The sequence below is a fragment of the Schistocerca americana genome, chromosome 3, assembly GCF_021461395.2.
Source record: "Schistocerca americana isolate TAMUIC-IGC-003095 chromosome 3, iqSchAmer2.1, whole genome shotgun sequence".
NCBI classification, from domain to species: Eukaryota; Metazoa; Arthropoda; class Insecta; order Orthoptera; family Acrididae; genus Schistocerca; species Schistocerca americana.
Genome location: NC_060121.1, coordinates 72,304,522 through 72,327,129, shown reverse-complemented (window position 1 = coordinate 72,327,129; position 22,608 = coordinate 72,304,522).

Here is a 22,608-nt window from a genome sequence, read left to right as displayed (position 1 = left end):
GACTGACACTCTAACTTTCTATGATTGGTACCTCTCCTGTGAGTCCAGTTTTAGATTCCGATGCTTCACCTCAGGTTTACTGTTTCCCTTGGACCAGCTTATTGACGATGAAATACAGAAATTGCATCCGAATTAAATACAAAATTCACAATGCCGACTTAAGTACAAGAGGACTGACACTCCAACTTTCTATGATTTGAACCTCTCCTGTTAGTCCAGTTTTAGAACCCGATGCTTCACTTCAGGTTTACCGTATCAATTGGACCTTTGTATTGACGATGAAACACAGAAATTCCATCCGAATTTAATGCAAAAGGCAAAATGCCGACTTAAGTACAAGAGGACACACACTCTAACTTCCTATGATTTGAACCACTCCTGTGCGTCCAGTTTTAGATTCCAATGCTTCACTTCAGGTTAACTATATCCCTTGGACCTTCTTAATGACGATGAAAAACAGAAATTGCATCCAAAATTAATACAAAAGGCACAGTGCCGACTTAAGTACTAGAGGACTGACACTCTAACTTTCTATGATTTGAACCTCTCCTGTGAATCCAGTTTTAGATTACGATGCTTCACTTCATATTTACTGTATCCCTTGGCCCTTGCTATTGACTATGAAACACAGAAATTGCATCCGCATTTAATACAAAAGGCACAAGGCCGACTTAAGTACTAGAGGACTGACACTCTAACTTTCTATGATTTGAACCTCACCTGTGAATCCAGTTTTAGATTCCGATGCTTCACTTCAGGTTAACTGTAAACCTTGGACCTTCTTATTGACGATGAAACACAGAAATTGCATCCGAATTTAATAACAAAGGCACAATGCTGACTTAATTACAGGAGGACTGACAAACTTTCTATGATTTGAACCTCTCCTGTGAGTCCAGTTTTGTATTCCGATGCTTCACTTCAGGTTTAACGTATGCCTTGGACCTTCTTATTGACGATAAAACACAGAAATTGCATCCTAATTTAATACAAAAGGCACAATGCCGACTTAAGTACCAGAGGACTGACACTCTAACTTTCTATGATTGGAACCTCTCCTGTGAGTCCAGTTTTAGATTCCGATGCTTCACTTCAGGTTTACTGTTTCCCTTGGACCAGCTTATTGACGATGAAATACAGAAATTGCATCCGAATTAAATACAAAATTCACAATGCCGACTTAACTACAAGAGGACTGACACTCTAACTTTCTATGATTTGAACTTCTCCTGCGAGTCCAGTTTTAAAACCCGATGCTTCACTTCAGGTTTACCGTATCAATTGGACCTTTGTATTGACGATGAAACACAGAAATTCCATCCGAATTTAATGCAAAAGGCAAAATGCCGACTTAAGTACAACAGGACACACACTGTAACTTTCTATGATTTGAACCTCTCCTGTGAGTCCAGTTTTGGATTCCGATGCTTTACTTCAAGTTTACTGTATCCCTTGGATCTTCTTAATGACGATGAAACACAGAAATTGCATCCGAATTTAATACAAAAGGCACAGTGCCGACTTAAGTACTAGAGGACTGACGCTCTAACTTTCTATGATTTGAACCTCTCCTGTGAATCCAGTTTTATATTCCGATGCTTCACTTCAGGTTTACTGTATCCCTTGGCCCTTGTTATTGACTATGAAACACAGTAATTGCATCCGCATCTAATACAAAAGGCACAATGCCGACTTAAGTACAAGAGGACTGTCTAATTTTCTATGATTTGAACCTCTCCTGTGTGTCCAGTTTTAGATTCCGATGCTTCACTTCAGGTTTACTGTATCCCTTGGACCTTCTTATTGACGATTAAACGCAGAAATTGCATCCGAATTTAATACAAAAGGCACAATGCCGACTGAAGTACAAGAGGACTGACACTGTAACTTTCTGTGAATTGAACCTCTCCTGTGAGTCCAGTTTTAGATTCCGATGCTTCACTTCAGGTTAACTAAATCCCTTAGACCTTCTTATTGACGATGAAACACAAAAATTGCATCCGAATTTAATACAAAAGGCACAATCCCGACTTAAGTACAACAGGACCGACGCTCTTACTTTCTATGATTTGAACCTCTCCTGTGAGTCTAGTATTACATTCTGATGCTTCACTTCAGGTTTACTCTATCCCTTGGACCTTCTTAATGACGATGAAACACAGATATTGCATCCGAATTTAATACAAAAGGCACAGTGCCGACTTAAGTACTAGAGGACTGACACGCTAACTTTCTCTGATTTGAACCTCTCCTGTGAATCCAGTTTTAGATTCCGATGCTTCACTTCAGGTTTACTGTATCCCTTGGCCCTTGTTATTGACTATGAAACACAGAAATTGCATCCGCATTTAATACAAAAGGCACAATGCCGACTTACGTACAAGAGGACTGACACTCTAGTTATCAATGATTTGAACCTCTCCTGTGAGTCCAGTTTTAGATACCGATGCTTCACTTCAGATTTACTGTATACCTTGGACCTTCTTATTGACGATGAAACACAGAAATTGCATCCGAATTTAATTCAAAAGGTAGAATGCCGACTTAAGAACAAGAGGACTGTACCTCTAACTTTCTATGATTTGAACCACTCCTGTGAGTCCCGTTTTGGATCCCCATGCTTCAATTCAGGTTTACTGTATACCTTGGACCTTCTTATTGACGATGAAACTCAGAAGGTACATCCGAATTTAATACAAAAGGCACAATGCCGACTTGAGTACAAGAGGACCAACCCTCTAACTTTCTATGATTTGAACCTCTCCTTTGAGTCCAGTTTTAGATTCCGATGCTTCACTTCAGGTTTACTGTATCCCTTGGACCTTCTTATTGACGATGATACACAGAAATTGCATCCGAATTTAATACAAAATGCACAATGCCGACTTAAGTACAAGAGGACCGACTAACTTTCTATGATTTGAACCTCTCCTGTGAGTCCAGTTTTGTCTTCCGATGCTTCACTTCAGGTTTAACGTATGCCTTGGACCTTCTTATTGACGATAAAACACAGAAATTGCATCCTAATTTAATACAAAAGCCACAATGCCGACTTAAGTACCGGAAGACTGACACTCTAACTTTCTATGATTGGTACCTCTCCTGTGAGTCCAGTTTTAGATTCCGATGCTTCACCTCAGGTTTACTGTTTCCCTTGGACCAGCTTATTGACGATGAAATACAGAAATTGCATCCGAATTAAATACAAAATTCACAATGCCGACTTAAGTACAAGAGGACTGACACTCCAACTTTCTATGATTTGAACCTCTCCTGTTAGTCCAGTTTTAGAACCCGATGCTTCACTTCAGGTTTACCATATCAATTGGACCTTTGTATTGACGATGAAACACAGAAATTCCATCCGAATTTAATGCAAAAGGCAAAATGCCGACTTAAGTACAAGAGGACACACACTCTAACTTCCTATGATTTGAACCTCCAGTTTTAGATTCCGATGCTTCACCTCAGGTTTACTGTTTCCCTTTGACCAGCTTATTGACGATGAAATACAGAAATTGCATCCGAATTAAATACAAAATTCACAATGCCGACTTAAGTACAAGAGGACTGACACTCCAACTTTCTATGATTTGAACCTCTCCTGTTAGTAAAGTTTTAGAACCCGATGCTTCACTTCAGGTTTACCGTATCAATTGGACCTTTGTATTGACGATGAAACACAGAAATTCCATCCGAATTTAATGCAAAAGCCACAATGCCGACTTAAGTACCAGAAGACTGACACTCTAACTTTCTATGATTGGTACCTCTCCTGTGAGTCCAGTTTTAGATTCCGATGCTTCACCTCAGGTTTACTGTTTCCCTTGGACCAGCTTATTGACGATGAAATACAGAAATTGCATCCGAATTAAATACAAAATTCACAATGCCGACTTAAGTACAAGAGGACTGACACTCCAACTTTCTATGATTTGAACCTCTCCTGTTAGTCCAGTTTTAGAACCCGATGCTTCACTTCAGGTTTACCGTATCAATTGGACCTTTGTATTGACGATGAAACACAGAAATTCCATCCGAATTTAATGCAAAAGGCAAAATGCCGACTTAAGTACAAGAGGACACACACTCTAACTTCCTATGATTTGAACCTCCAGTTTTAGATTCCGATGCTTCACCTCAGGTTTACTGTTTCCCTTGGACCAGCTTATTGACGATGAAATACAGAAATTGCATCCGAATTAAATACAAAATTCACAATGCCGACTTAAGTACAAGAGGACTGACACTCCAACTTTCTATGATTTGAACCTCTCCTGTTAGTAAAGTTTTAGAACCCGATGCTTCACTTCAGGTTTACCGTATCAATTGGACCTTTGTATTGACGATGAAACACAGAAATTCCATCCGAATTTAATGCAAAAGCCACAATGCCGACTTAAGTACCAGAAGACTGACACTCTAACTTTCTATGATTGGTACCTCTCCTGTGAGTCCAGTTTTAGATTCCGATGCTTCACCTCAGGTTTACTGTTTCCCTTGGACCAGCTTATTGACGATGAAATACAGAAATTGCATCCGAATTAAATACAAAATTCACAATGCCGACTTAAGTACAAGAGGACTGACACTCCAACTTTCTATGATTTGAACCTCTCCTGTTAGTCCAGTTTTAGAACCCGATGCTTCACTTCAGGTTTACCGTATCAATTGGACCTTTGTATTGACGATGAAAGACAGAAATTCCATCCGAATTTAATGCAAAAGGCAAAATGCCGACTTAAGTACAAGAGGACACACACTCTAACTTCCTATGATTTGAACCTCCAGTTTTAGATTCCGATGCTTCACCTCAGGTTTACTGTTTCCCTTGGACCAGCTTATTGACGATGAAATACAGAAATTGCATCCGAATTAAATACAAAATTCACAATGCCGACTTAAGTACAAGAGGACTGACACTCCAACTTTCTATGATTTGAACCTCTCCTGTTAGTCCAGTTTTAGAACCCGATGCTTCACTTCAGGTTTACCGTATCAATTGGACCTTTGTATTGACGATGAAACACAGAAATTCCATCCGAATTTAATGCAAAAGGCAAAATGCCGACTTAAGTACAAGAGGACACACACTCTAACTTCCTATGATTTGAACCTCTCCTGTGAGTCCAGGTTTGGATTCCGATGCTTCACCTGAAGTTTACTGTATCCCTTAGACCTTCTTATTGACGATGAAACACAGAAATTGCATCCGAATTTAATACAAAAGGCACAATGCCGACTTAAGTACAAGAGGACTGACACTCTAAGTTTCTATGATTCGAACCACTCCTGTGAGTCCAGTTTTAGATTCCGATGCTTCACTTCAGGTTATCTGTATCAATTGGACCTTCTTTTTGACGATGAAACACATAATTCCATCCGAATCTAATACCAAAGGCACAATGCCGACTTAAGTACAAGAGGACTGACACTCTAACTTTCTATGATTTGAACCTCTCCTGTGTGTCCAGTTTTAGATTCCGATGCTTCACTTCAGGTTTACTGTATCCCTTGGACCTTCTTATTGACGATTAAACTTAGAAATTGCATCCGAATTTAATACAAAAGGCACAATGCCGACTGAAGTACAACAGGACTGACACTGTAACTTTCTGTGAATTGAACCTCTCCTGTGAGTCCAGTTTTAGATTCCGATGCTTCACTTCAGGTTTACTGTATCCCTTGGACCTTCTTATTGACGATGATACACAGAAATTGCATCCGAATTTAATACAAACGGCACAATGCCGACTTAAGTACAAGAGGACTGACACTCTAACATTCTATGATTTCAACCTCTCCAGTGAGTCCAGTTTTAGATTCCGATGCTTCACTTCAGGTTAACTGTATCCCTTAGACCTTCCTATTGACGATGAAACACAAAAATTGCATCCGAATTTAATACAAAAGGCACAATGCCGACTTAAGTACAAGTGGACTGACGCTCTAACTTTCTATGATTTGAAAATCTCCTGTGAGTCCAGTTTTAGATTCTGATGCTTCACTTCAGGTTTACTGTATCCCTTGGACCTTCTTAATGACGATGAAAGACAGAAATTGCATCCGAATTTAATACAAATGTCACAGTGCCGACTTAAGTACTAGAGGACTGACACTCTAACTTTGTATGATTTCAACCTCTCCTGTGAATGCAGTTTTAGATTCCGATGCTTCACTTCAGGTTTACTGTATCCCTTGGCCCTTGTTATTGACTATGAAACACAGAAATTGCATCCGCAATTAATACAAAAGGCACAATGCCGACTTAAGTGCAAGAGGACTGACACTCTAATTTTCTATGATTTGAACCTCTCCTGTGAGTCCAGTTTTAGATTCCGATGCTTCACTTCAGGTTTACTGTATACCTTGGACCTTCTTATTGACGATGAAACACAGAAATTGCATCCGAATTTAATACAATAGGCAGAATGCCGACTTAAGTACAAGAGGACTGTCACTCCAACTTTCTATGATTTGAACCACTCCTGTGAGTCCCGTTTCGGAGTCCCATGCTTCACTTCAGGTATACTGTATACCTTGGACCTTCTTATTGACGATGAAACACAGAAATTACATCCGAATTTAATACAAAAGGCGCAATGCCGTCTTGAGTACAAGAGGACCACCCCCTATATTTCTATGATTTGAACATCTCCTTTGAGTCCAGTTTTAGATTCAGATGCTTCACTTCAGGTTTACTGTATCCCTTGGACCTTCTTATTGACGATGATTAACAGAAATTGCATCCGAATTTAATACAAAATGCACAATGCCGACTTAAGTACCAGAGGACTGACACTCTAACTTTCTATGATTGGAACCTCTCCTGTGAGTCCAGTTTTAGATTCCGATGCTTCACTGCAGGTTTGCTGTGTCCCTTGGACCAGCTTATTGACGATGAAACACAGAAATTGCATCCGAATTGAATACAAAAGGCACAATGCCGACTCAAGTACAAGAGGACTGACACTCTAACTTCCTATGATTTGAACCCCTCCTGTGAGTCCAGTTTTAGATTCCGATGCTTCACTTCAGGTTTACCGTATCAATTGGACCGATGTATTGACGATGAAACACAGAAATTCCATCCGAATTTAATACAAAAGGCACAATGCCGACTTAAGTACAAGAGGACTGACACTCTAACTTTCTATGATTTGAACCTCTCCTGTGCGTCCAGTTTTAGATTCCAATGCTTCACTTCAGGTTAACTATATCCCTTAGACCTTCCTATTGACGATGAATCACAAAAATTGCATCCGAGTTTAATACAAAAGGCACAATGCCGGTTTAAGTACAAGAGGACTGACGCTCTAATTTTCTATGATTTGAACCTCTCCTATGAGTCCAGTTTTAGATTCTGATGCTTCACTTCAGGTTTACTGTATACCTTAACCCTCTTACTGACGATGAAACACAGAAATTACATCAGAATTTAATACAAAAATCACAATGCCGACTTGAGTACAAGAGGACCAACCCTCTAACTTTCTTTGATTTGAACCTCTCCTTTGAGTCCAGTTTTAGATTCCGATGCTTCACTTCAGGTTTACTGTATCCCTTGGACCTTCTTATTGACGATGATTCACAGAAATTGCATCCGAATTTAATACAAAAGGCACAATGCCGACTTAAGTACAAGAGGACTGACAAACTTTCTATGATTTGAACCTCTCCTGTGAGTCCAGTTTTGTATTCCGATGCTTCACTTCAGGTTTAACGTATGCCTTGGACCTTCTTATTGACGATAAAACACAGAAATTGCATCCTAATTTAATACAAAAGGCACAATGCCGACTTAAGTACCAGAGGACTGACGCTCTAACTTTCTATGATTGGAACCTCTCCTGTGAGTCCAGTTTTAGATTCCGATGCTTCACTTCAGGTTTACTGTTTCCCTTGGACCAGCTTATTGACGATGAATTACAGAAATTGCATTCGAATTAAAAACAAAATTCACAATGCCGACTTAACTACAAGAGGACTGACACTCTAACTTTCTATGATTTGAACATCTCCTGTGAGTCCAGTTTTAGAACCCGATGCTTCACTTCAGGTTTACCGTATCAATTGGACCTTTGTATTGACGATGAAACACAGAAATTCAATCCGAATTTAATGCAAAAGGCAAAATGCCGACTTAAGTACAACAGGACACACACTGTAACTTTCTATGATTTGAACCTCTCCTGTGAGTCCAGTTTTGGATTCCGATGCTTTACTTCAAGTTTACTGTATCCCTTGGATCTTCTTAATGACGATGAAACACAGAAATTGCATCCGAATTTAATGCAAAAGGCACAGTGCCGACTTAAGTACTTGAGGACTGACGCTCTAACTTTCTATGATTTGAACCTCTCCTGTGAATCCAGTTTTAGATTCCATTGCTTCACTTCAGGTTTACTGTATCCCTTGGCCCTTGTTATTGACTATGAAACACAGTAATTGCATACGCATCTAATACAAAAGCCACAATGCCGACTTAAGTACAAGAGGACTGACTAATTTTCTATGATTTGAACCTCTCCTGTGTGTCCAGTTTTAGATTCCGATGCTTCACTTCAGGTTTACTGTATCCCTTGGACGTTCTTATTGACGATTAAACGCAGAAATTGCATCCGAATTTAATACAAAAGGCACAATGCCGACGGAAGTACAAGAGGACTGACACTGTAACTTTCTGTGAATGATACCTCTCCTGTGAGTCCAGTTTTAGATTCCGATGCTTCACTTCAGGTTAACTAAATCCCTTAGACCTTCTTATTGACGATGAAACACAAAAATTGCATCCGAATTTAATACAAAAGGCACAATGCCGACTTAAGTACAACAGGACCGACGCTCTTACTTTCTATGATTTGAACCTCTCCTGTGAGTCCAGTTTTAGATTCTGATGCTTCACTTCAGGTTTACTGTATCCCTTGGACCTTCTTAATTACGATGAAACACAGAAATTTTATCCGAATATAATACAAAAGGCACCGTGCCGACTTAAGTACTAGAGGACTGACAGTCTAACTTTCTCTGATTTTTACCTCTCCTATGAATCCAGTTTTAGATTCAGATGCTTCACTTCAGGTTTACTGTATCCCTTGGCCCTTGTTATTGACTATGAAACACAGAAATGGCATCCGCATTTAATACAAAAGGCACAATGCTGACTTACGTACAAGAGGACTGACACTCTAATTTTCAATGATTTGAACCTCTCCTGTGAGTCCAGTTTTAGATTCCGATGCTTCACTTCAGATTTACTGTATACCTTGGACCTTCTTATTGACGATGAAACACAGAAATTGCATCCGAATTTAATTCAAAAGGTAGAATGCCGACTTAAGTACAAGAGGACTGTACCTCTAACTTTCTATGATTTGAATCACTCCTGTGAGTCCCGTTTTGGATACCCATGCTTCAATTCAGGTTTACTGTATACCTTGGACCTTCTTATTGACGATGAAACTCAGAAATTACATCCGAATTTAATACAAAAGGCACAATGCCGACTTGAGTACAAGAGGACCAACCCTCTAACTTTCTATGATTTGAACCTCTCCTTTGAGTCCAGTTTTAGATTCCGATGCTTCACTTCAGGTTTACCGTATCAATTGGACCGATGTATTGACGATGAAACACAGAAATTCCATCCGAATTTAATACAAAAGGCACAATGCCGACTTAAGTACAAGAGGACTGACACTCTAACTTTCTATGATTTGAACCTCTCCTTTGAGTCCAGTTTTAGATTCCAATGCTTCACTTCAGGTTAACTATATCCCTTAGACCTTCTTATTGACGATGAAACACAAAAATTGCATCCGAGTTTAATACAAAAGGCACAATGCCGACTTAAGTACAAGAGGACTGACGCTCTAATTTTCTATGATTTGAACCCCTCCTATGAGTCCAGTTTTAGATTCTGATGCTTCACTTCAGGTTTACTGTTCCCTTGGACCTTCTTAATGACGATGAAAAACAGAAATTGCATCCGAATTTAATAACAAAGGCACAATGCCGACTTAAGTACAAGAGGACTGTCACTCCAACTTGCTATGATTTGAACCACTGCTGTGAGTCCCGTTTTGGATTCCGATGCTTCACTTCAGGTTTACTGTTTCCCTTGGACCAGCTTATTGACGATGAAATACAGAAATTGCATCCGAATTAAATACAAAATACACAATGCCGACTTAAGTACAAGAGGACTGACACTCCAACTTTCTATGATTTGAACCTCTCCTTTGAGTCCAGTTTTAGAACCCGATGCTTCACTTCAGGTTTACCGTATCAATTGGACCTTTGTATTGACGATGAAACACAGAAATTCCATCCGAATTTAATGCAAAAGGCAAAATGCCGACTTAAGTCCAAGAGGACACACACTCTAACTTCCTATGATTTGAACCTCTCCTGTGAGTCCAGGTTTGGATTCCGATGCTTCACCTGAAGTTTACTGTATCCCTTAGACCTTCTTATTGACGATGAAACACAGAAATTGCATCCGAATTTAATACAAAAGGCACAATGCCGACTTAAGTACAAGAGGACTGACACTCTAAGTTTCTATGATTTGAACCACACCTGTGAGTCCAGTTTTAGATTCCGATGCTTCACTTCAGGTTATCTGTATCAATTGGACCTTCTTTTTGACGATGAAACACAGAAATTCCATCCGAATCTAATACCAAAGGCACAATGCCGACTTAAGTACAAGAGGACTGACACTCTAACTTTCTATGATTTGAACCTCTCCTGTGTGTCCAGTTTTAGATTCCGATGCTTCACTTCAGGTTTACTGCATCCCTTGGACCCTCTTATTGACGATTAAACGCAGAAATTGCATCCGAATTTAATACAAAAGGCACAATGCCGAATGAAGTACAACAGGACTGACACTGTAACTTTCTGTGAATTGAACCTCCCCTGTGAGTCCAGTTTTAGATTCCGATGCTTCACTTCAGGTGTACTGTATCCCTTGGACCTTCTTATTGACGATGATACACAGAAATTGCATCCGAATTTAATACAAACGGCACAATGCCGACTTAAGTACAAGAGGACTGACACTCTAACATTCTATGATTTCAACCTCTCCAGTGAGTCCAGTTTTAGATTCCGATGCTTCACTTCAGGTTAACTGTATCCCTTAGACCTTCCTATTGACGATGAAACACAAAAATTGCAACCGAATTTAATACAAAAGGCACAATGGCGACTTAAGTACAAGAGGACTGACGCTCTAACTTTCTATGATTTGAACCTCTCCTGTGAGTCCAGTTTTAGATTCTGATGCTTCACTTCAGGTTTACTGTATCCCTTGGACCTTCTTAATGGAGATGAAACACAGAAATTGCATCCATATTTAATACAAAAGTCGCAGTGCCGACTTAAGTACTAGAGGACTGACACTCTAACTTTGTATGATTTGAACCTCTCCTGTGAATGCAGTTTTAGATTCCGATGCTTCACTTCAGGTTTACTGTATCCCTTGGCCCTTGTTATTGACTATGAAACACAGAAATTGCATCCGCAATTAATAGAAAAGTCACTATGCCGACTTAAGTACGAGAGGACTGACACTCTAATTTTCTATGATTTGAACCACTCCTGTAAGTCCCGTTTCGGATTCCCATGCTTCACTTCAGGTTAACTGTATACCTTGGACCTCCTTATTGACGATGAAACACAGAAATTACATCCGAATTTAATACAAACGGCACAATGCCGAATGAAGTACAACAGGACTGACACTGTAACTTTCTGTGAATTGAACCTCTCCTGTGAGTCCAGTTTTAGATTCCGATGCTTCACTACAGGTTTACTGTATCCCTTGGGCCTTCTTATTGACGATAAAACACAGAAATTACATCCGAATTTAATACAAACGGCACAATGCCGACTTAAGTACAAGAGGACTGACACTCTAACATTCTATGATTTCAACCTCTCCAGTGAGTCCAGTTTTAGATTCCGATGCTTCACTTCAGGTTAACTGTATCCCTTAGTCCTTCCTATTGACGATGAAACACAAAAATTGCAACCGAATTTAATACAAAAGGCACAATGGCGACTTAAGTACAAGAGGACTGACGCTCTAACTTTCTATGATTTGAACCTCTCCTGTGAGTCCAGTTTTAGATTCTGATGCTTCACTTCAGGTTTACTGTATCCCTTGGACCTTCTTAATGGAGATGAAACACAGAAATTGCATCCGAATTTAATACAAAAGTCACAGTGCCGACTTAAGTGCTAGAGGACTGACACTCTAACTTTGTATGATTTGAACCTCTCCTGTGAATGCAGTTTTAGATTCCGATGCTTCACTTCAGGTTTACTGTATCCCTTGGACCCTCTTATTGACGATTAAACGCAGAAATTGCATCCGAATTTAATACAAAAGGCACAATGCCGAATGAAGTACAACAGGACTGACACTGTAACTTTCTGTGAATTGAACCTCCCCTGTGAGTCCAGTTTTAGATTCCGATGCTTCACTTCAGGTGTACTGTATCCCTTGGACCTTCTTATTGACGATGATACACAGAAATTGCATCCGAATTTAATACAAACGGCACAATGCCGACTTAAGTACAAGAGGACTGACACTCTAACATTCTATGATTTCAACCTCTCCAGTGAGTCCAGTTTTAGATTCCGATGCTTCACTTCAGGTTAACTGTATCCCTTAGACCTTCCTATTGACGATGAAACACAAAAATTGCAACCGAATTTAATACAAAAGGCACAATGGCGACTTAAGTACAAGAGGACTGACACTCTAACTTTCTATGATTGGAACCTCTCCTGTGAGTCCAGTTTTAGATTCCGATGCTTCACTTCAGGTTTACTGTATCAATTGGACCTTCTTTTTGACGATGAAACACAGATATTCCATCCGAATCTAATACCAAAGGCACAATGCCGACTTAAGTACAAGAGGACTGAAACTCTAAGTTTCTATGATTTGAACCACACCTGTGAGTCCAGTTTTAGATTCCGATGCTTCACTTCAGGTTATCTGTATCAATTGGACCTTCTTTTTGACGATGAAACACAGAAATTCCATCCGAATCTAATACCAAAGGCACAATGCCGACTTAAGTACAAGAGGACTGACACTCTAACTTTCTATGATTTGAACCTCTCCTGTGTGTCCAGTTTTAGATTCCGATGCTTCACTTCAGGTTTACTGTATCCCTTGGACCCTCTTATTGACGATTAAACGCAGAAATTGCATCCGAATTTAATACAAAAGGCACAATGCCGAATGAAGTACAACAGGACTGACACTGTAACTTTCTGTGAATTGAACCTCCCCTGTGAGTCCAGTTTTAGATTCCGATGCTTCACTTCAGGTGTACTGTATCCCTTGGACCTACTTATTGACGATGATACACAGAAATTGCATCCGAATTTAATACAAACGGCACAATGCCGACTTAAGTACAAGAGGACTGACACTCTAACATTCTATGATTTCAACCTCTCCAGTGAGTCCAGTTTTAGATTCCGATGCTTCACTTCAGGTTAACTGTATCCCTTAGACCTTCCTATTGACGATGAAACACAAAAATTGCAACCGAATTTAATACAAAAGGCACAATGGCGACTTAAGTACAAGAGGACTGACGCTCTAACTTTCTATGATTTGAACCTCTCCTGTGAGTCCAGTTTTAGATTCTGATGCTTCACTTCAGGTTTACTGTATCCCTTGGACCTTCTTAATGGAGATGAAACACAGAAATTGCATCCGAATTTAATACAAAAGTCACAGTGCCGACTTAAGTACTAGAGGACTGACACTCTAACTTTGTATGATTTGAACCTCTCCTGTGAATGCAGTTTTAGATTCCGATGCCTCACTTCAGGTTTACTGTATCCCTTGGCCCTTGTTATTGACTATGAAACACAGAAATTGCATCCGCAATTAATACAAAAGTCACTATGCCGACTTAAGTACAAGAGGACTGACACTCTAATTTTCTATGATTTGAACCACTCCTGTAAGTCCCGTTTCGGATTCCCATGCTTCACTTCAGGTTAACTGTATACCTTGGACCTTCTTATTGACGATGAAACACAGAAATTACATCCGAATTTAATACAAACGGCACAATGCCGAATGAAGTACAACAGGACTGACACTGTAACTTTCTGTGAATTGAACCTCTCCTGTGAGTCCAGTTTTAGATTCCGATGCTTCACTACAGGTTTACTGTATCCCTTGGACCTTCTTATTGACGATGAAACACAGAAATTACATCCGAATTTAATACAAACGGCACAATGCCGACTTAAGTACAAGAGGACTGACACTCTAACATTCTATGATTTCAACCTCTCCAGTGAGTCCAGTTTTAGATTCCGATGCTTCACTTCAGGTTAACTGTATCCCTTAGACCTTCCTATTGACGATGAAACACAAAAATTGCAACCGAATTTAATACAAAAGGCACAATGGCGACTTAAGTACAAGAGGACTGACGCTCTAACTTTCTATGATTTGAACCTCTCCTGTGAGTCCAGTTTTAGATTCTGATGCTTCACTTCAGGTTTACTGTATCCCTTGGACCTTCTTAATGGAGATGAAACACAGAAATTGCATCCGAATTTAATACAAAAGTCACAGTGCCGACTTAAGTACTAGAGGACTGACACTCAAACTTTGTATGATTTGAACCTCTCCTGTGAATGCAGTTTTAGATTCCGATGCTTCACTTCAGGTTTACTGTATCCCTTGGACCCTCTTATTGACGATTAAACGCAGAAATTGCATCCGAATTTAATACAAAAGGCACAATGCCGAATGAAGTACAACAGGACTGACACTGTAACTTTCTGTGAATTGAACCTCCCCTGTGAGTCCAGTTTTAGATTCCGATGCTTCACTTCAGGTTTACTGTATCCCTTGGACCTTCTTATTGACGATGATACACAGAAATTGCATCCGAATTTAATACAAACGGCACAATGCCGACTTAAGTACAAGAGGACTGACACTCTAACATTCTATGATTTGAACCGCTCCTGTGAGTCCAGTTTTAGATTCCGATGCTTCACTTCAGGTTAACTGTATCCCTTAGACCTTCCTATTGACGATGAAACACAAAAATTGCAACCGAATTTAATACAAAAGGCACAATGGCGACTTAAGTACAAGAGGACTGACGCTCTAACTTTCTATGATTTGAACCTCTCCTGTGAGTCCAGTTTTAGATTCTGATGCTTCACTTCAGGTTTACTGTATCCCTTGGACCTTCTTATTGACGATGAAACACAGAAATTACATCCGAATTTAATACAAAAGGCACAATGCCGACTTGGGTACAAGAGGAGCACCCCCTATATTTCTATGATTTGAACCTCTCCTTTGAGTCCAGTTTTAGATTCCGATGCTTCACTTCAGGTTTACTGTATCCCTTGGACCTTCTTATTGACGATGATACACAGAAATTGCATCCGAATTTAATACAAAAGGCGCAATGCCGACTTAAGTACAAGAGGACTGACACTCTAACTTTCTATGATTTGAACCTCTCCTGTGAGTCCAGTTTTAGAATCCGATGCTTCACTTCAGGTTTACCGTATCAATTGGACCTTTGTATTGACGATGAAACACAGAAATTCCATCCGAATTTAATGAAAAAGGCAAAATGCCGACTTAAGTACAAGAGGACACACACTCTAACTTTCTATGATTTGAACCTCTCCTGTGAGTCCAGGTTTGGATTCCGATGCTTCACTTCAAGTTTACTGTATCCCTTATACCTTCTTATTGACGAAGAAACACAGAAATTGCATCCGAATTTAATACAAAAGGCACAATGCCGACTTAAGTACAAGAGGACTAACACTCTAAGTTTCTATGATTTGAACTACTCCTGTGAGTCCAGTTTTAGATTCCGATGATTCACTTCAGGTTTACTGTATCAACTGGACCTTCTTTTTGACTATGAAACACAGAAATTCCATCCGAATCTAATACCAAAGGCACAATGCCGACTTAAGTACAAGAGGACTGACACTCTAACTTTCTATGATTTGAACCTCTCCTGTGTGTCCAGTTTTAGATTCTGACGCTTCACTTCAGGTTTACTGTATCCCTTGGACCTTCTTATTGACGATGATACACAGAAATTGCATCCGAATTTAATACAAATGGCACAATGCCGACTTAAGTACAAGAGGACAGACACTCTAACATTCTATGATTTGAACCGCTCCTTTGAGTCCAGTTTTATATTCCGATGCTTCACTTCAGGTATACTGTATCCCTTGGACGTTCTTATTGACGATGAAACACAGAAATTGCATCCGAATTTAATACAAAAGGCACAATGCCGACTTAAGTACAAGAGGACTGACACTCTAACTTTCTATGATTGGAACCTCTCCTGTGAGTCCAGTTTTAGTTTCCGATGCTTCACTTCAGGTTTACTGTAATCCATGTACCTTCTTATTGAAGATGAAACACAGAAATTGCATCTGTATTTAATACAAACGGCACAATGCCGACTTAAGTACAAGAGGACTGACACTCTGACATTCTATGATTTCAACCTCTCCTATGAGTCCAGTTTTAGATTCCGATGCTTCACTTCAGGTTTACTGTATACCTGGGACCTTCTTATTGACGATGAAACACAGAAATTGCATCCGCATTTAATACAAAAGGCACAATGCCGACTTAAGTACAAGAGGACCGACACTCTAACTGTCTATGATTGGAACCTCTCCTGTGAGTCCAGTTTTAGATTCCGATGCATCACTTCAGGTTTACTATATCCCTTGGACCAGCTTATTGACGATGATACGCAGAAATTGCATTAGAATTTAATACAAAAGGTGCAATGCCGACTTAAGTACAAGAGGACTGACTAACTTTCTATGATTTGAACCTCTCCTGTGAGTCCAGTTTTGGATTCTGATGCCTCACTTCAGGTTTAACGTATGCCTCGGACCTTCTTATTGACGACAAAACTCAGAAATTGCATCCGAATTTGATTCAAAAGGCACAATGCCGACTTAAGTACAAGAGGACTGACACTCTGACTTTCTATGATTGGAACCTCTCCTGTGAGTCCAGTTTTCGATTCCGATGCCTCACTTCTGGTTTACTGTTTCCCTTGGACCAGTGTATTGACGATGAAACACAGATATTGCATCCGAATTTAATACAAAAGGCACAATGCTGACTTAAGTACAAGAGGACTGACACTCTAACTTTCTATGATTTGAACCTCCCTGTGAGTCCAGTTTTAGATTCCGATGCTTCACATCTGGTTTACCGTATCAATTGGACCATTGTATTGACGATGAAACACAGAATTTCCAACCGAATTTAATACAAAGGGCACAATGAAGACTTAAGTACAAGACGACTGACACTCTAACTTTCTATGATATGAACCTCTCCTGTGAGTCCAGTTTTAGATTCCGATGCTTCACTTCAGGTTTACTGTATCAATTGGATCTTCTTATTGACGATGAAACACAGAAATTCCTTCCGATTTTAATACAAAAGGCACAATGCAGACTTATATACAAGAGGACTGACACTCTAACTTTCTATGATTTGAACGTCTCCTGTGAGTCCAGTTTTAGATTCCGATGCTTCACTTCAAGTTTACTGTATCCCTTAGGCCTTCTTATTGACGATGAAACACAGAAATTGCATCCGAATTTAATACAAAAGGCACAATGCCGACTTAAGTACAAGAGGACTGACACTCTAACTTTCTATGAAGGGAACCTCTCCTGTGAGTCCAATTTTAGATTCCAATGCTTCACTTGAGGTTAACTGTTTCCCGTGGACCAGCTTATTGACGATGAAACACAGATATTGCATCGGAATTAAATACAAAAGGCACAATGCCGACTTAAGTACAAGAGGACTGAAACTCTAACTTTCTATGATTTGAACCTCTCCTGTGAGTCCAGTTTTAGATTCCGATGCTTCACTTCAGGTTTACTGTATCAATTGGATCTTCTTACTGACGATGAAACACAGAAATTCCTTCCGATTTTAATACAAAAGGCACAATGCAGACTTATATACAAGAGGACTGACACTCTAACTTTCTATGATTTGAACCTCTCCTGTGAGTCCAGTTTTAGATTCCGATGCTTCACTTCAAGTTTACTGTATCCCTTAGGCCTTCTTATTGACGATGAAACACAGAAATTGCATCCGAATTTAATACAAAAGGCACAATGCCGACTTAAGTACAAGAGGACTGACACTCTAACTTTCTATGATTTGAACCTCTCCTGTGAGTCCAGTTTTAGGTTCCGATGCTTCACTTCAGGTTTACTGTATCCCTTGGACATTCTTACTGACGATGAAACACTGATATTGCATCCGAATTTAATACAAAAGGCACAATGCCGACCTAAGTACAAGAGGATTGGCACTTTAACTTGCTATTATTTGAATCTCTCCTCTGAGTCCAGTTTTAGATTCCGATGCTTCACCTCAGGTTTACTGTATCTCTTGGACATTCTTATTGACGATGATACGCAGAGATTGCATCCGAAATTAATGCAAAAGGCCCAATCCCGACTTAAGTACAAGAGGACTGACTAACTTTCTATGATTTGAACCTCTCCTGTGAGTCCAGTTTTGGATTCCGATGCATCACTTCAGGTTTAACGTATGCCTTGGACCTTCTTATTGACGATGAAACACAGAAATTGCATCAGAATTTAATACAAAAGGCACAATGCCGACATAAGTACAAGAGGACTGTCACTCTAACTTTCTATTATTGGAACCTCTCCTGTGAATACAGATTTGGATTCCGGTGCTTCACTTCAGGTTTACTGTATCCCTTAGACCTTTTTATTGACGATGAAACACAGAAATTGCATCCGCATTTAATACAAAACTCAGAATGCCTACTTAAGTACAAGAGGACTTACACTCTAACATTCTATGAACTGAACCTCTCCTGTGAGTCCAGTTTTAGATTCCGATGCTTCACATCAGGTTTACCGTATCAATTGGACCATTGTATTGACGATGAAACACAGAAATTGCATCCGAATTTAATACAAAAGGCACAATGCCGACTTCAGTACAAGAGGACTGACACTCTAACTTTCTATGAAAGGAACCTCTCCTGTGAGTCCAATTTTAGATTCCGATGCTTCACTTGAGGTTAACTGTTTCCCGTGGACCAGCTTATTGACGATGAAACACAGATATTGCATCCGAATTAAATACAAAAGGCACAATGCCGACTTAAGTACAAGAGGACTGAAACTCTAACTTTCTATGATTTGAACCTCTCCTGTGAGTCCAGTTTTAGATTCTGATGCTTCACTTCAGGTTTACTGTATCAATTGGATCTTCTTATTGACGATGAAACACAGACATTCCTTCCGATTTTAATACAAAAGGCACAATGCCGACTTAAGTACAAGAGGACTGACACGCTAACTTCCTATGATTTGAACCTCTCCTGTGAGTCCAGTTTTAGATTCCGATGCTTCACTTCAAGTTTACAGTATCCCTTAGGCCTTCTTATTGACGATGAAACACAGAAATTGCATCCGAATTTAATACAAAAGGCACAATGCCGACTTAAGTACAAGAGGACTGACACTCTAATTTTCTATGATTTGAACCTCTCCTGTGAGTCCAGTTTCAGATTCCGATGCTTCACTTCAGGTTTACTGTATCCCTTGGACATTCTTACTGACGATGAAACACAGATATTGCATCCGAATTTAATACAAAAGGCACAATGCCGACTTAAGTACAAGAGGACTTGCACTTTAACTTGCCATTATTTGAATCTCTCCTTTGAGTCCAGTTCTAGATTCCGATGCTTCACCTCAGGTTTACTGTATCTCTTGGACATTCTTATTGACGATGATACGCAGAGATTGCATCCGAAATTAATGCAAAAGGCCCAATCCCGACTTAAGTACAAGAGGACTGACTAACTTTCTATGATTTGAACCCCTCCTGTGAGTCCAGTTTTGGATTCCGATGCATCACTTCAGGTTTAACGTGTGCCTTGGACCTTCTTATTGACGATGAAACACAGAAATTGCATCAGAATTTAATACAAAAGGCACAATGCCGACTTAACTACAAGAGGACTGTCACTCTAACTTTCTATTATTGGAACCTCTCCTGTGAATCCAGTTTTAGATTCCGGTGCTTCACTTCAGGTTTACTGTATCCCTTAGACCTTCTTATTGACGATGAAACAGAGAAATTGCATCCGCATTTAATACAAAAGTCAGAATGCCTACTTAAGTACAAGAGGACTTACACTCTAACATTCTATGAACTGAACCTCTCCTGTGAGTCCAGTTTTAGATTCCGATGCTTCACTTCAGGTTTACTGTATACCTTGGACCTTCTAATTGACGATGAAAAACAGAAATTGCATCCGATTTTAATACAAAAGGCACAATGCCGACATAAGTACAAGAGCACTGCACTCTAAATTTCTATGATTTGAACCACTCCTGTGAGTCCCATTTTGGATTCCCATGCTTCACTTCAGGTTTACTGTATACCTAGCAGCTTCCTATTGACGATGAAACACAGATATTACATCAGAATTTAATACAAAAGGCACAATGCCGACTTGAGTACAAGGGGACTAACGCTCAAACTTTCTACGATTTGAACCTCTCCTTTGAGTCCAGTTTTAGATTCCGATGCTTCACTTCAGGTTGACTGTATCCCTTGGACCTTCTTATTGACGATCAAACACAGAAATTGCATCCAAATTGAATACATAAGGCACAATGCCGTCTTAAGTACAAGACGACTGACACTCTAACTTTCTATTAATTGAACCACTCCTGTGAGTCCAGTTTTAGATTCCGATGCTTCACTTCAGGTTTACTGTTTGCCTTGGACCAGCTTATTGACGATGAAACACAGAAATTGCATCCGAATTTAATACAAAAGGCACAATGCCGACTTGAGTACAAGAGGACTAACCCTCTAACTTTCTATGATTTGAACCTCTCCTTTGAGTCCAGTTTTAGATTCCGATGCTTCACTTCAGGTGTACTGTATCCCTTGGACGTTCTTATTGACGATGAAACACAGAAATTGCATCCGAATTAAATACAAAAGGCACAATGCCGACTTAAGTACAAGAGGACTGACACTCTAACTTTCTATAATTGGAACCTCTCCTGTGAGTCCAGTTTTAGTTTCCGATGCTTCACTTCAGGTTTACTGTAATCCATGTACCTTCTTATTGAAGATGAAACACAGAAATTGCATCTGTATTTAATACAAACGGCACAATGCCGACTTAAGTACAAGAGGACTGACACTCTGACATTCTATGATTTCAACCTCTCCTGTGAGTCCAGTTTTAGACTCCGATGCTTCACTTCAGGTTTACTGTATACCTAGGACCTTCTTATTGACGACGAAACACAGAAATTGCATCCGCATTTAATACAAAAGGCACAATGCCGACTTAAGTACAAGAGGACTGACACTCTAACTGTCTATGATTTGAACCTCTCCTGTGAGTCCAGTTTTAGATTCCGATGCATCACTTCAGGTTTACTATATACCTTGGACCAGCCTATTGACGATGATACGCAGAAATTGCATTAGAATTTAATACAAAAGGTACAATGCCGACTTAAGTACAAGAGGACTGACTAACGTTCTATGATTTGAACCTCTCCAGTGAGTCCAGTTTTGGATTCTGATGCCTCACTTCAGATTTAGCGTATGCCTCGGACCTTCTTATTGACGATAAAACTCAGAAATTGCATCCGAATTTGATTCAAAAGGCACAATGCCGACTTAAGTACAAGAGGACTGACACTCTGACTTTCTATGATTGGAACCTCTCCTGTGAGTCCAGTTTTCGATTCCGATGCTTCACTTCATGTTTACTGTTTCCCTTGGACCAGTGTATTGACGATGAAACACAGATATTGCATCCGAATATAATACAAAAGGCACCATGCCGACTTAAGTACAAGAGGACTGACACTCTAACTTTCTATGATTTGAACCTCCCCGTGAGTCCAGTTTTAGATTCCGATGCTTCACTTCAGGTTTACTGTATCCCTTAGACCTTCTTATTGAAGATGAAACACAGAAATTGCATCCACATTTAATACATAAGGCACAATGCCGACTTGAGTACAAGAGGACTAACCCTCTAACTTTCTATGAATTGAACCTCTCCTGTGAGTCCAGTTTTAGATTCCGATGCTTCACTTCAGGTTTACTGTATCCCTTGGACATTCTTACTGACGATGAAACACAGATATTGCATCCGAATTTAATACGAAAGGCACAATGTTGACTTAAGTACAAGAGGACTGGCACTTTAACTTGCTATTATTTGAATCTCTCCTCTGAGTCCAGTTTTAGATTCCGATGCTTCACCTCAGGTTTACTGTATCTCTTGGACATTCTTATTGACGATGATACGCAGAGATTGCATCCGAAATTAATGCAAAAGGCCCAATCCCGACTTAAGTACAAGAGGACTGACTAACTTTCTTTGATTTGAACCTCTCCTGTGAGTCCAGTTTTGGATTCCGATGCTTCACTTCAGGTTTAACGTATGCCTTGGACCTTCTTATTGACGATGAAACACA